Below are 14,112 nucleotides of genomic sequence, written 5' to 3'. Positions count from 1 at the left end.
GTGAGGGGCAGGGGTTGTGCTCCAGGTAGGAGTGTTTTTCATTATGAATTCCAGCTTTCTGAATTTGAAGCCAGAAGTCTCAAGAAAGTCTGTTCCTGTAGCACAAAACTTTGCATGCTTTTCATCACTTCTTCCTGACTGCTTCAGAGTAGAAACTCTGATCAGTTTTGGTAATTTATCGCAGAGAAAGAACATAATACTGATGAGGCAGGCAGAAATCAAAATCTCATAGCAATTTGCCAGAGATTTAAAAAGAACAAGACAAAAACCCATAGCAACCCACAAGTGGCATCTTAAATACTTGTTCTAATGCACCCTGGAAGCGTCATTCAATAATTAAGATGAAAAAAATAGAAATCCACTTATGTTCCTGCCCAAAATAATGCAATAAATTAGCAAGTTAGAACAATGCATTCACTGCTGCTCCTCCAGAAGCCTTTGAGACCAGACTCCTGAGCCCAGATTCATCCTGCAGATTCCTTTTTTCCTTTTTGGATTAGGAAATTAATTCCAAAGATGCAATTCATCTCCGTCCCCACTGTGGCTAACACAGGGCTCTGCCACCCTGGGTCGGTGTTGTCATCCGCAGCTTTCCAGCACGTCTGTGGAAGCTGTCATGAACAAGCCTTTGGCAGGCGTCTGATCACCTGTTATTCAGCACTTTATTAATCAAGTTTTGTGGTATTTTTTGGCATGTTCTTACATTAACAGCGATTATTAATTCCTTGAAGAGTGTTAGATTTTAACAGATGTTTTAAAAAAAAAAACCACCCAACTTACAAGTAAACAAGGTAACTGAAAGCCATAGAAAAGATGTGATTGGGTTTCAAGCAGATATAATCTGTATCGCCTCAGACACTTCTTTGTATCATCAGTAATTTTTCTTATGGTATAAACTGAAATTCTGTGTTTATCTAGGATGATTTCCATGAGTTACTCAAATATTCAAAAATAAGCATCACCAAAGCTCAGAACACAATGTCATTTTTACAGCCATTGTTAAGTGATTTTTAAATTGGTTGCTTTTGATTCGTAGCATTTTCATTGAGAGAAAAATTTGCCCCTGTATCTCTCAGACTCTGAGCTCCAGCCCATGGTTAACATGTCTGATACTTGCATTTTGTATAAACATAAGCGTGTTTAGTTGCAAACAGGCAAATACCATTTTCAGGCCAGGTTTACAAACAAGATTTGGGAATTCAAAGAAAACAGCTTTTATGTTATTTTATGACTTTTTCTCATTATACAGTATATTGAAACAGTTTTATCTAAAAGGCAGATCCATCTAATATATTTGATGGCTTCAGAATATTCTTGAAGCTACAAACAAAAAAACCAGTAGAAGTCAAAACTGGAAGAGTTGTTTGGGGAAGGACTTGAGGGAGAGTCTTTCCTGGGGAAGGACTGATCCAAGGCTGCACGTGCCTTCAAAATTATAACTGAGATCTTCACAATTGGACTTCTGAGTTGCTCATTCAGGTGTCTGGTTTGTTTCTCCTGTAAGAGAAACCATGAAGAAGCTTTTCTTCACTTGCATGACAGTGTTTAGTAGAAAGGAAGTGTCTTCTGAAGCTGTCTGTGGTGGATGGTGCATGTTTGTGCTGCCTTGTCTGCTAGGAAAGTCTTCCCGGTACGTTGGACTGGTTCCTCTTTGGACATGAAAATACTCACGCTTCATGCAACTTCTTAGGACAAAAGAGGGGATGGTTTAAATCCTGAGGAGAAGTGTTCAATGTCAGGCTTGTTCTGCATTTTAGAAACAACCGTCACAGATGTCCACAAGTCCCCAGGATTTTGTGTAGCACGCCAGGATTCATCCATGCTCAGTGATAACTGGAGTAGTTTGTTGTGGAGTGTCTTTTATTTTACCCAGACTTTCAGTGCTTTCGAGTGATGATGGAGAAGGAGAATTATGCCATAAAAGTAGATAATTGCTTGCTTACCCTGGAAAATAATAGTAACCTAATTATGAAATACTTATATATTCTGCTTTTGATTTTTAAAAAACTACTCTTCTCCTCTGCTTAGTGCTGACTCATCATACCCCTTACTGCGTGTCCTACCAAAGCTTTTGTTAGTAAATCGTCAGCACTTGTTCAGGGATGTGCTGGCTACTGCTCTGGGCACATCTGCTTCTCTGTTTGGTGCTGCGGCTGTGTCCAAAATGACCCTCCGACTTCAAATGGCTTGCTTGAAATCCAGTGAAGTAATTTTCCAGTCCTGAAGGTGTAGAAGAACTTTAGCTGTCTGAATTCAGTTTGCTTTTCTAGTACTGTGAGCAAAAGGTGGCAGAGACAAGAAGCAGGTCAAATGCAGGCCAAGTCAGTTGAGATTAATGTACATGTTTAGATAGGTTAAACTTGTGACTGCAAATAAAACTTGGTATTTACTAGTTAGGTAGTTAGTTGGTGTTTTTTAATTACTTTGAAGGAAGCTGGAGACAGTATTAGCAATGTGTGTAAACACAGAAAAAGTGTTGCTGCACCACCGTAAATCCTAGGGATTTCCCTGGGAAGGATAATTAAAGCAACATGCTTTAGACATGTCTAAGTAAGTAGCTGCCTTTTAAACTTTCAAGAAGGAGGGCCTGGCTGCCCCCTGAGCTTCCAGGTGGCCCTTCTCTGCTCCATACTTTCCCCTGCCCTTCTCCCCCAAATTATTTTTAACCCTGATCTCCTTGTGTATTCAGTTTAGACCCTACCTTCATGGAGAGGTGTGCCAGCACGCCTAGGGGATGGCACGTTGTGAGCTGGGGAGCTGAAACACATGAGTTGGGAGGGACAGGATTGCCTCAAGCCAGACAGGAAAACATGAAGAACTGTAGCATAAGGTGTGCTTAAATGAAGTCCTCTAAAGATAACTTTGTACGTATTAAGCATGCGACCATAACCTCAATCCAATTCTGCATGTCTATTAGCTTTTTTTCGTGTTCTATTTTGACATACGTTAACATTTATGTTTGCAAATGGTCCAAGGAGGGGAAAAATTGCACCGTACGTTAAGGCAAAACTAATTCTGGTAATGGAGAAAAAAGCAACATCGTTTGGAGACTGAATGAGATAAGGCACTGTCAGCATAATTGGGGAATAGTGATTTACAGGTTTTTGTCCCCTATGCCATCCCACAGTTGATGTAAACTGTTACGGTCCTACCAACAGAGCCTTCCCTCGATTTGTAGGTTGCTTTTTTTGCAGTATTTACTAGAGTGAAAGTGTAGCTTTTTTCTTGAGATGCCTAGGTTTTTTCCATGCTTCTGATGGCCCATCAGTGGCAATGTACCTGCTGCACAGTCAGGCCTGGGCTTGGCTGGCGTCATTTGTCTCTCACTTTTATTGATCCCTAAAATTACTATTTTTATATTACAATTAAAAACCTTAAGATAATCATAGCCTTCCCACTATGCCTACTCTTCGTATGTGAAATCAGTATATGCAATTGTGTTGTTTTATTTAAAACATTCTTAGTTTTTGACTGTAACTATCATAAAACAGCTTTTTTGAAATGCTGTTGTTTTCTGTTTGATGTGGGAATGTACATACAGGTCAGTAAAATATTAAAATTCCTTTTTTGAGAAGCTAGCCGATTTGTTTTGACATGGTCAAGCTGATATTGGTGTATTAATGTGACTTGTGTTATTGCTCCTTATTTAAAATTTATAGTAGAGCGATTCAGAGATCCCAAGATGAACTGGGGGAAATTGTGCAGGGTGTGGTGCATAATATAAATAAAGATACAATTTGTCCTGAAGACTTCATGATCGAAGGCCTGGCACAATGTCATCACTTCTTCAAGTCTCCAGTTACAAATGTCCCCACTGAGATTAGCTGTTGGCCAGGTTTCCCATTCCTCACTTACAAGTTACGGAGGGCGTTGAGCTGCAGTTCTGTCTGGTCAGTGCGTGGCGGTGGTCTTAACTGGGGTCTGCGCTGAGCTGTGGTGGTGGTGAAGGTCAGGATTTGAGGTGAAAAGGAGGAACTCCAGGGGTTTGGGCTGCGTGCTGCCATACACGAGATCTGTTGTTCATGTAAACATTTGTAAAATCCAGCAGTTGCCTCGTGTCCATCACCTGGAGTGCCCACCATCGCAGCCTCTGACCCTCCAGCAAAACCCAGAAGGCAGCTGCTTTGGCCGTGGCATTTCTCAGGGTAATCAAACTGCCATAAATCAAGAAGGCTTTTGGTGTGCCCTGGGATCAATAAAAGTTTTCCCTGCTCTCTAATGTCACACATGGTACCAGTGCCTGAGGAGAGCTCTCGTAGATTGCCAGGAGTAGCCCTCATGACTCCAAATGGTGCTTTCCAGGTTGGTGTAAATCAATGGGATTTTTAAAAAAATAGGTACATAACAAACTTGTTTCTTCTACTCCATAACTGTGTAGAACTGCGTAAAGAGTGAAATTGTTTCCTCCGGCACCTCTGCGGTTCAGAGGCAGCACAAGAAAAAAAGTCACCAGGGGAAGCTGGCAGGCTTCGTATTGCAAGAGAGCGAGAGGAAGAGTGTTGCAAAATGTGAAAGGTTTTGACTGCAATCAGCTTTTGCACTGCGTGTTTTTTCTCACAGATAGGTTCTTGGTTTATATTGTGGAGGACCCTAGGTTTCATCTTTTTGGAAGGATTTAGGGAGATTTTTCAGCCACTGCTTATCTATGTGTGGGGGTTACATGTTTGCGTACTTTCACGGCTTAATACGGATAAGTACTAACAGAACGTAATCTTTTAATTTAGCTCTGTTGTCTACTGACTTGTGAAATATTTTTAGGTAACTTAGCCACAAGTGATTATGTAGATAAGCAGAGATAAGTCTTTTTGGTTTTGCTTTGTTGGGTTTTTTTTTTTAAAAAAAAAAAAGCTTTTTATTGTCTTAAAGTTGCAATAATTTGGAAATTACTACCTTACTTTTTCATTACCAAGGTCTCAGATATCTCTGAAATGATGAATTAAAAATTCTGTCCTTGCAGCATGAATATAAGCAGGGTTGTGAGAACCAGCTTTGGTGCTGCAGCATTTGCTTTTCATCAGAATCCTTAAAACCAAAAGCGAAAAGCAGTTCTTCCTATTGAAAACTGTTATTTATGTCTTATGTCTTCATTTCTGGTTTTATAATAAAACTGAAATGTGCTTTTGGGGTTAAAGCTCCCTGACATTATTTTGAGAGGTTCCCTGGCATGAGTAAGGTCAAACACAAATAACTGATTTTTACTCTGCAGGTATAGTTTACTTGTATCCCTTATTGGTACCAACTCTGCAGGGTATCAGTTAGTGTTGGGAATGCATAAATACAGGACATTAACTCCCAGTAAGTGCTGAGATCACTGATGGCTTCTTTGAAATATGTAAATATTTGTTAATAGCATTTATTACTTTTGTTCCAGGCATCCAAATGGGTTTGATATGGGTGGGTAAATGCTGTTATCTGTAGAAGAGGGGTAGCAAAACGGGGTCAAGAAGAGACAAAATGCATTGCCAGCCTGGGAGAGCCCATCAGGGCTGTGCTGACCCATGAGCCAGCTCTCTGAAGCGGGCTGTGCTGCTGGGAGCTGCTCAGGAGTGCCTGGGCCTTCCTGTGGTCCCATGGCCTGCTGGCACGCTGGAGATAACACACGTGTTCATGTGCTTTCATCAGCTAGAACTACTGTTCAGAGATGACTGTAATAGGTGTGTACTTAATATACTTTCAAAAAATGACTGAATTTGGATGCATAGTTTATTCTCTACAATGTCTAAGCTTCAAGGTGGCATTGGGAAAGAGCCAATGCTATTATCTTCATTTGGATTTGCCAAAGGAAACCACCTCCAGAGGAAAATTGATTGAATTCTTGCAGGCCACGTGCTCCTGCTGCCTGTGAGCTGGCTGAGGGTGGTCACAAACAAATGCTGCACCAAAGCAGTGGCACTGCTGCCATCACTGTGCTGGCTGGCTGCTCTGCCAGGGGTCTTCTGCATTCAGATTCTTCTCCTGTTGTAGAATCTCTAAATGCTGTAAGGGAATACAGCTTCAGAGAGATTGCAACTTGAAAATCTGCAGCAATTCATGCTGCTCTGGTCCTCACAAATCTTCTGGAGCAGTGGAGGTGGGAGGAGGTTTTCTGTGAGCGGCAGGTGAATTTTTACCCTGAAGCACAGTGGGAATGAGCAGAAAAATGTTGAAGTGGGGGGAAGTAACTTCATTTCTGTCATTGTTTTTCAGTGCATGTGTGCTTTGTGTGAGAGCAGCTTTTTGCATATGCCAACAGGGAGAGGTTTTCTTTTCCCTGGCAGCTCCTATAAGTCTCCTTAGTTTTCTGCTACGGTGAAGACACTCTTCCTGGGCAGCAGTCTTGCCTTTGGATAGAAGCAGGTTATTTCAGCTCAGTGTTCAGATGTTTTTGAGTGATCTCATATCCTGTGCATGAAATTTTAATTTAATGCTGCTACAGAAAAACAGCTTAAACCAAGAGAAACTTACATTCTCATCACAGAACTCATTTTTCTGTGCTTTTTTGTGAACTTCAGTATAATCCAAAAGGTGAAAGAAAAACAGAGGAAAAGTGGGTGTGAGGTAGGACTGACACACTTTTCAAGTCTAGTGAGTACAGCAATTATTTACGCTTGAACAAATAATGTAATTTATTAGCTGTTCTGCTGCTTTTACTCAATTTAAGGAGGTGATATTTTTAATTGCCTTGGAAATAGTCCCTGTCCACAGACTCCACACCATTTCATAGGACTAGTCACCCTGTGTACCCAAGCAGAGGTGACAACTATCAGCACTCCAAAGTTCAGCTTAATGTTGTTTCAAAATATATGCATACACTTACATATGTAAATAAAGCTTAACATATGAGCAAAATATAACTCAGCCTTAAAACTGTTTCTGGTAAATTGCAGTGAAGGAGGTAGTTATTAAAAATAACAAATAAATAAAAGGAGGAAACGTAACTAGCAAAGAGAAGATTTTCTTCTAAAGGAAAGAGTTCAGGGAAAGGGAAAAACAAACCTTCTCTTAAAGAGAGGTTTTAGTGACACAATCTATTGTGTCTCTTTAAAGTTACAAATTAATAGTTCTTATTTGCTTGTATTATACTGGCGTGGCAAACTGTATGAAGCATAAAAGAGGATTTATAGTGAATAATCAACATGTGACATGAATCTCCCTTTACCACTCTGACGTTTCAGTGCTTTGTTGTGTTTCTCGTGGTGCAGCCACCCCCTTCTTGGTGTGACACAGGAGTGCCTGTGTGCATCATTTCACCAACAAGCTCTGAATTCCTCCTCACTTACTTCTCTGTAACCAGTTTGCTTGTGTGACAGAGTTTGTTCTGACTTGAATGTTTTGGGTAAAGAACAGTATAAACTCAAAATGTTCTTATTGTCTGCACAACCATAACAATTTGCTAGTAAAACAAGAAAACATAATTTTATGGAGTGAAGCAAGAAAGACCCCTACCCTGCTGACTGCCCAAGGGTCATGCAATACAGCAATGGAAACAGCCCTGTTAGGTGCAGCCTTTCCTCAGCACAAGAGGTTCGATCCTGGGCAAGATGGACCTTGGATCTGAACTCTAGAAGCTGTCCTTTTGAGACTGGTTTTGACTCTTGTCATGCTGTCACCCAGAAAAGGGTAACTGGATAACTCTCTCATCAAGGGTTCTCCATCATTAAAAACTGTTATGCAGCAGTGAAGGAATACCAAAATGTGAATGAATACAGTAGTTTGGGTCTGCAGCGTTAAGCGTACGACTTTATTTATGAGACTTAACACATGCAAATAGCATTGAAGGCCGTGTGGTAGAGCATATTGGATACATCAAACCATCATTCTAGGCTTGGTGGTTTTTTTTCCCCCCGCTGCTTGTGCTGCAAGATGTTGGCAGGCTGGCGTGCAAACGTGGAGGTGCAGACTGTACCTGCCACAGCCTGAGTGCTTTGTAAGGAGCCTTCCTTAACAGAGGAAAAGTGTCACATCTTCAGTTAAAGGTAAAGGTTTAGGCCTCCTATTCTGGGTGGCTGTCAGCAACCCACTACATTATCTCGACTTCTTGACAGTAAAGAATAGCTGGCTCAGTTCCAGTTTGCACTGAGTAAAGTGTGAGTAGTGCAGCTTGAATATTTATGTTGACTTTAATATTGCAGTATATAATTGGGCAAAAATAGTGCTTTAGATTTAATGCAAACACAAGAACAAGGTTCAAATATACTCAGGTTCTTACTACTTAGGAAAAATACATACTGCCGCCACGTAGTCTCTTTAATGTGGCGTCTGAAAGGAAATGATGATTATTTTATTCGCTTACTCTGTTTAAAAGTAGAAGGACTTAAATTAAATACGCAGTGCTGGATTAGCATATTTGATTTGTAACCAGTTTGTAGTATGACAAATTGTTTGTGGCTTCTATGCTACTGGAAGAAACAGTATCATCATCAGTATCGTACCCCTGTGTCATCACTGTCTTTGCTTCAGAACAAACATTTGTGTAGATATGTGGTTAACTGGCTGGGGGACCTGATACAGCTGAAAATAAATCCATTTAAAAAAAAAAAAAAAGGTTAAAAAAAAAAGCAAACCCAAAAAACCTGCAAAATAAAACAAACAAAAAAAAAACCCCACAACAAAACTTAAAGGCAGCCAGAGTAGTCTTTCCTACCCATTCTGCCATCTTAGGTCACAAACATCTTCTGGTATGAATCTGAAGAGGTGATACAGGGACAAAGATTGAATGGCTGGGAAGGCTGGGAAAAGGTGTAACTACTTTATTTTTTAATGCAAATACTACCTTATGTCAATTTAAGGGTGTAGGTTGACAGTTTGAGCGGAGTGCTAGTGTACAGAACCGCTGTATATTAGTCAAGTCAGTTAATATAATTTTGAACAAATGCTACCTGTCTAGTATAACAGAATTATTTTCAGTTCCACAAATTGCATTTAGAAAATGGTAATATCTGAACATACATCTTCCTTATCTTACCAGTGTGTAAGGTGAGACTCATAAATTAACACACTCCCCCCCACCCCTACCCCCCCCCCAAAAAAAGAAATTCTGTCAATGCGTTGTCAGATATTTACGGTATTTGATGTCCTGATCAGGAGAATAAAAAAAAAAAATATTATTTTTGAAGTGTTTATCCAAATATTTGTTTTGCCCTAGAACAGATGTAGTAACTCAATTATATGTCATTACTAAAATTTATAGGAGGGAGGCTGAACAGTTGACTTCCTAATGCCAGAAGGTAGCGATGGTGACCCTTGTCTCAGTCCATATTCTCCTACATGTTTTCCTGTCCCTCTTACCATTCCCTCATATTCCTTAAGCTGTTTCTTGCTGACAGTGTTGGCTAAAGCCAAGGCTTTGATTCAGACTGAAACCTGCTTGTTTCATAGGGAGGCTGGAACTGAGATCAAGAGACACCCAGTTTGCTTCCAACAAGTCTCCTGGCAGACAAGATACTGGAGAGGGTGGGAAAAAGGAGCAGACTGTTCCTTAAAAACAAGCAGGCGAGAAATAGCAAGAGCAGAATAACACAATGTGCTCCTTAAAAAAGAAATGCTCAGATGCAGTATAGTCTAGCTCGAGTGCTCAGTCCTGAAGTCTGTTCTACTGGTGAGTGATGCTGTGCACACACTGCAAAAAGATGGATTCTACTGCATAGAGAAAATGGGGATGTCTGAAACCAGCCATAAAAAATCAGGTTAATGATTCCTTTCTAGGTGATCTCATGATTTGATTGCTTTTCTGCTGCTCTGCCTTTCTCTTATGGTGGTATTTCTTGTTATATACATTATGAAAGATAGAAATATATTAAGTCAGTGCTTTCTAGGGTGTTTTTTGGCAAGATAAATTTTCCTTGCATTTGGTCTCTTGTTCTTTTCTTTTTTTCTTCCCTTCAGTACTCCTTGTTTCTCCGACCTCATTGTTATTTTTGAGCTGCTTTTGTGATTTGATGTTGAAAACAGTTATTCCAACAAAAGCAGCACAGCATGTATTGCTTAGACTTTACAGTGTCAGATGGGGATGCTCAGGACTTAATGTTGCAGCCTAAAACCAGCAGTTCCAATTTCCTGGGATAAACTGCAAACCTTTGTTAAATAAAACTTACTTCTAAGTAAAGAGATGTGCAGCCTTCTGACAGAGGTGGAGTGCTCTACTTTCGCTCTGTAGCCCATTTACAGTTATAAAATATAGAACAGACTATGGAGGCCAAACCCATGAGCTACATAAGGCATCAGAGCATGGGAGGACATGACCTGTTTTCTTTTGTAGCTCTATCAGAGTTCAGTTCAGCATGAATTAGGAGGGCATAACTAGATGGGGGAACAAGTTACCCTGTAGCAAGAGCTTTTGAGCCTCTCTGTTTTGTGGTCCCTACAAGTATTTTCAGCAGAGATGGAGATTCGGTGTAACAAAACCTTATACATACTGACTTGCTCTTAGTTTCTTTTGCCTCCCATCGGAGGTGGGAAAACTGCTCTTCTGTATACTTTGAGTCTCTTTTGGCATGACTGCATACACATGTTAGCCAGAGCGTGGACTAAAATGTGTGTCTCAGATGAGCAGGAGTGATGGCTCTCGCCAGGACAAAATCAGACCCTAGTTCAGGTTTAATTTCTCTGTGTATGTTTGTCCTTTCTGACTTGTCTAGATATGGTGTCTTGCTGCTACAGGGATGTACAGTCTCTCATTTCCAGCTGCGCCTCACTCTCTGGAACCACTTACACTAATGCAGCATAGCATGCATAAGAAACATTAGCTAGTACTGCTCAGGAAGATGGAAGCTCACTTTCTGTAGTTCATGAGCATCCTTGAAAAGGGAGGAAGCCAAAAGTAGCCTTGCAGCAAAGCTGATTTTTTTTCTTGGCAAAAGAATCTCACCAAAAAACAGGGAAGGGTAGAGAATCCTCTATCACAAATCATAGATTTTGAGATCTGGATTTTCTGTAAATGCTTACTTTGATGTCATTGCCAGTCCTGTGCTGAGAAGAAGGTACAGATTTTTAGATCCCCAAAAGCTGAGCCCATTTGTAACAAATGTCCTATTTAAAAAAAAAAAAAAAAAAAAAAATCAGTGCAAGATGCAAATTAATAATAAAAGGATGGCTGATTTGTTTGAAAACTTTCCAGCCAAACAGCAGGAGTTATATGAGAGTCAGCCTGGGCCCAACAGAGCGGGCGTTGGTCCAGACCTAATAAGAACAACTGGACCAAATACCCATATTATGTTCAGTAACGGAGGAGTTTTTTTGTAGTACAAAGACTTTAATGTTGTAATCATAATGGCTAGAGGTAACAAATGAATCTGAAAGGAAAGAGGAAAAAATGAAGTCCAAAGCAATTAGAATTGTGGATTTTAGGTATTGCCAGCCACATTTGTCTCTTTACAGCTGAATGGCCTTTTCTGTCACTGTAAGAATGAATTGTAAAGTAACGGACTTGAACTAATTATGTCCTGTAAACCTTTAATAATAACAATAAAAGTTTTTTGAAGTTCAGACATGCGTGTAGTTGGTCCAGCCAACTGAGTGGATCAGCAGTTGAGCAAGTTTGCCGCTTAGGGTTACCGGCATTCAGGAGCATTTTAGGAAAAACAGTTGGCTACGGCAACCCCTGGGAAGAAGTAACTGAAGAGCAGGAGTCACAGCTCGTCGCTGATTCAAGGTTCTTGCCATCTGCATTCCTAGACTGCGTTCAGTTACCAGCAGGTGCTGGAAGGTGTCTGTTCTGACTCGGATGGAGGTGTTCACACTGACACAGGTGGGGAACAGTGTAGGTTGAGAGGTCTGGTCTCAAGCTCTTCATACCTTGTGACATTTGGAGAGTGAACTCATGGTCTCGTGTCTTCTCATGACGCTTTTTTTTTTTTTTTGCTTCTTAAACGGTGCCATTTGGGGCGGGGGGCAAGTGGGGACACATAATACACGGTTACATTTATAAGGGTATCTATTCTTACCTGAACAGAGGGAAGCTGAGCTGTGATCATGTCCCCAAACGCTGTCCCAAGAGGTTTATCCTTCTGCTTCAATGCTCCCAGCTGGAAAAGACAATAGTTCATTCTTTAGAAAAACTTAAGTTCCTTTATACTTCTACTAGATTTTTCCCAAACCCTCACTTCCTTGAAGCAAGCCCCTTGTCTTTTCCCCAGCATCCCCAGATTGATCACACATAACAGGCTTCCCAGTGGTCAGTCAGCAAATGCTGAATGAACTCGTACTGCACCTGAGCACCAAATGCAAAACTCACCAGTAGGTTTCCACAGCCTCCGTAGTGAAGCCATCACAGTTCATGGAGCTTGTCTCCAGGACGCCAGTTATACATCCCAGAACGTGGTGTGTTCATCCAGCATGCTGGGTGCCTCCTGGAAGCTCTGTGCATGCAGCTGGATAATGTTGCATCCCAGATTGTGTTTTCTCCCTCAAAAAAAAAAAAAAAAAAAAAAGGACGTAAAGAACAAAACCAATTACAACCTGTAGTGGTTGTTTTTTAGAAGGGTAATAGTTGTATTTCATCTCAATCCCAAATTTTATCATAATCTTATATATAAGAAAATCACAGACTTGGTTTTCCTGTGCCTTATCTGCTAATGTTTTCCCAGCTCTGTAGGTGGTATCTGTCTTGTTTTCTGTCTGGGGTATCATATCTGGTAGCAGGGCTGCAGTGCCCCAGGATTTCACCCTTGCGCTCTCCCTTGCAGCGTGCCAGCAAAGCCGTTTGGGTGTCAGTGTGGGAAACTGGCTGAAAACCAATTTGCATCCTCCTGCCAGCCTGGTTCATGGCATGGCTGCGCAGCAGAGGGTGCAGCACAAGGACCCAAAGGGCTTGTCGCAGGCGGGAGGAGGGCTTGCACTGCTGAGGCTGCTTTTAACAAGGCTTCCAGATGTTTCATCTGGAAATGACGTGACGTTATAGTTGGAGGAGTCCAGATGCTCCCTGTCAGTTGACTGTTCACAGAATACCCCAAACTGTAGTTCCCCTAACCCAAATGAGGGATGGGTGAACTGTGCCACGGAGCAAGGACGCTTTAACCACTGATACCATACTGTCAAACCACACTGTTTAATACTGCTCATTCCTTCATGTTTGTCTTTTCTTTTTCCTCTGAAGACGGGAATTATTTACATACCAAATACATTTGCATGCAAATATTTTTATATTAAATATATTATTGAATGTAGATATTTGCATGTTAAAATGTATTTTCATAATACTCTATCTCTTCCTACAAATCTTGCTTCTCTTTGTTCCTCAAACCTGAGAAAACGTCCCTCTTCAGTACCTATTTGAGGACTGGTGTTCCTGAGTGTGCTTCTGAGCCTGATTCTTTGTAGTAAAATTCAGGTGTCTGCTTTTTTTGCTTTTGATCCAGTTCTGTTTGTGTTTACAAATGCTTATCAGGTTTTTTAATGAGGTTTTAAGCGTAGCTTTCTACCCAGAGATGAAAGTTTTTTTGTTGTTGGTTTGGGTTTTTTTCCTAATGTAACAAGCTTCAGTGAGAATCTTTGCATACAGTTGCACACAAGAGGAGAAAAGCTAAAACTCAGCTATTTGCTGCGTATGCAGCCTCAGTCCTGTGCAGCCCAACTGACAACCTTTTCTGCAGTTCCCTCGCTGCCTCCGAGTGTCTCCTGAGCGCACTGCGGAGCTCCCCCGGCAGCCTTTGAGCAGGCTGGTGTCTGGCCTTAAGCTGGGGTTGTGACATGCTTCGGAAATGCTGTAATTGAGGAATGTCTTCGTTCGACTGGGGAGATGAGCTCTGAGCGGATGTTAAATAGAGGCCCCGTCTTCTGGGTGTGTTTGATTGAACGTGTCAGGAGAGAGAGCTATAGAAAAACCTTGCAGGGGTGATGAGTGCAATGTAAAATGATACAGGAAAGTTTGCTGTAAAATATATTATGGTCATTTTGAATGTCATCATTTTTAATTGTGTGCTGTTGGGGTTTTATTGGAACTTGGATAGAGATGGTTATGCACTGTCAGAGAACTCATTAATGGTTTTTATACCCTTTCCTAGAATTTTTCCTTAGTTTTCTGATTATGATAATTATTCACTTGTTCTCTTTTCATTTTAGATGTTGCACTGCAGAGGTGAAAAAGGAACATTCTGTCCAGACTTTGAAGTTACATTTAATACCCTCCTTTTAATG

Source organism: Leptosomus discolor, chromosome 6, assembly GCF_034619465.1.
Source record: "Leptosomus discolor isolate bLepDis1 chromosome 6, bLepDis1.hap2, whole genome shotgun sequence".
NCBI classification, from domain to species: Eukaryota; Metazoa; Chordata; class Aves; order Leptosomiformes; family Leptosomidae; genus Leptosomus; species Leptosomus discolor.
Note: the sequence above shows the minus strand (reverse complement) of the source record.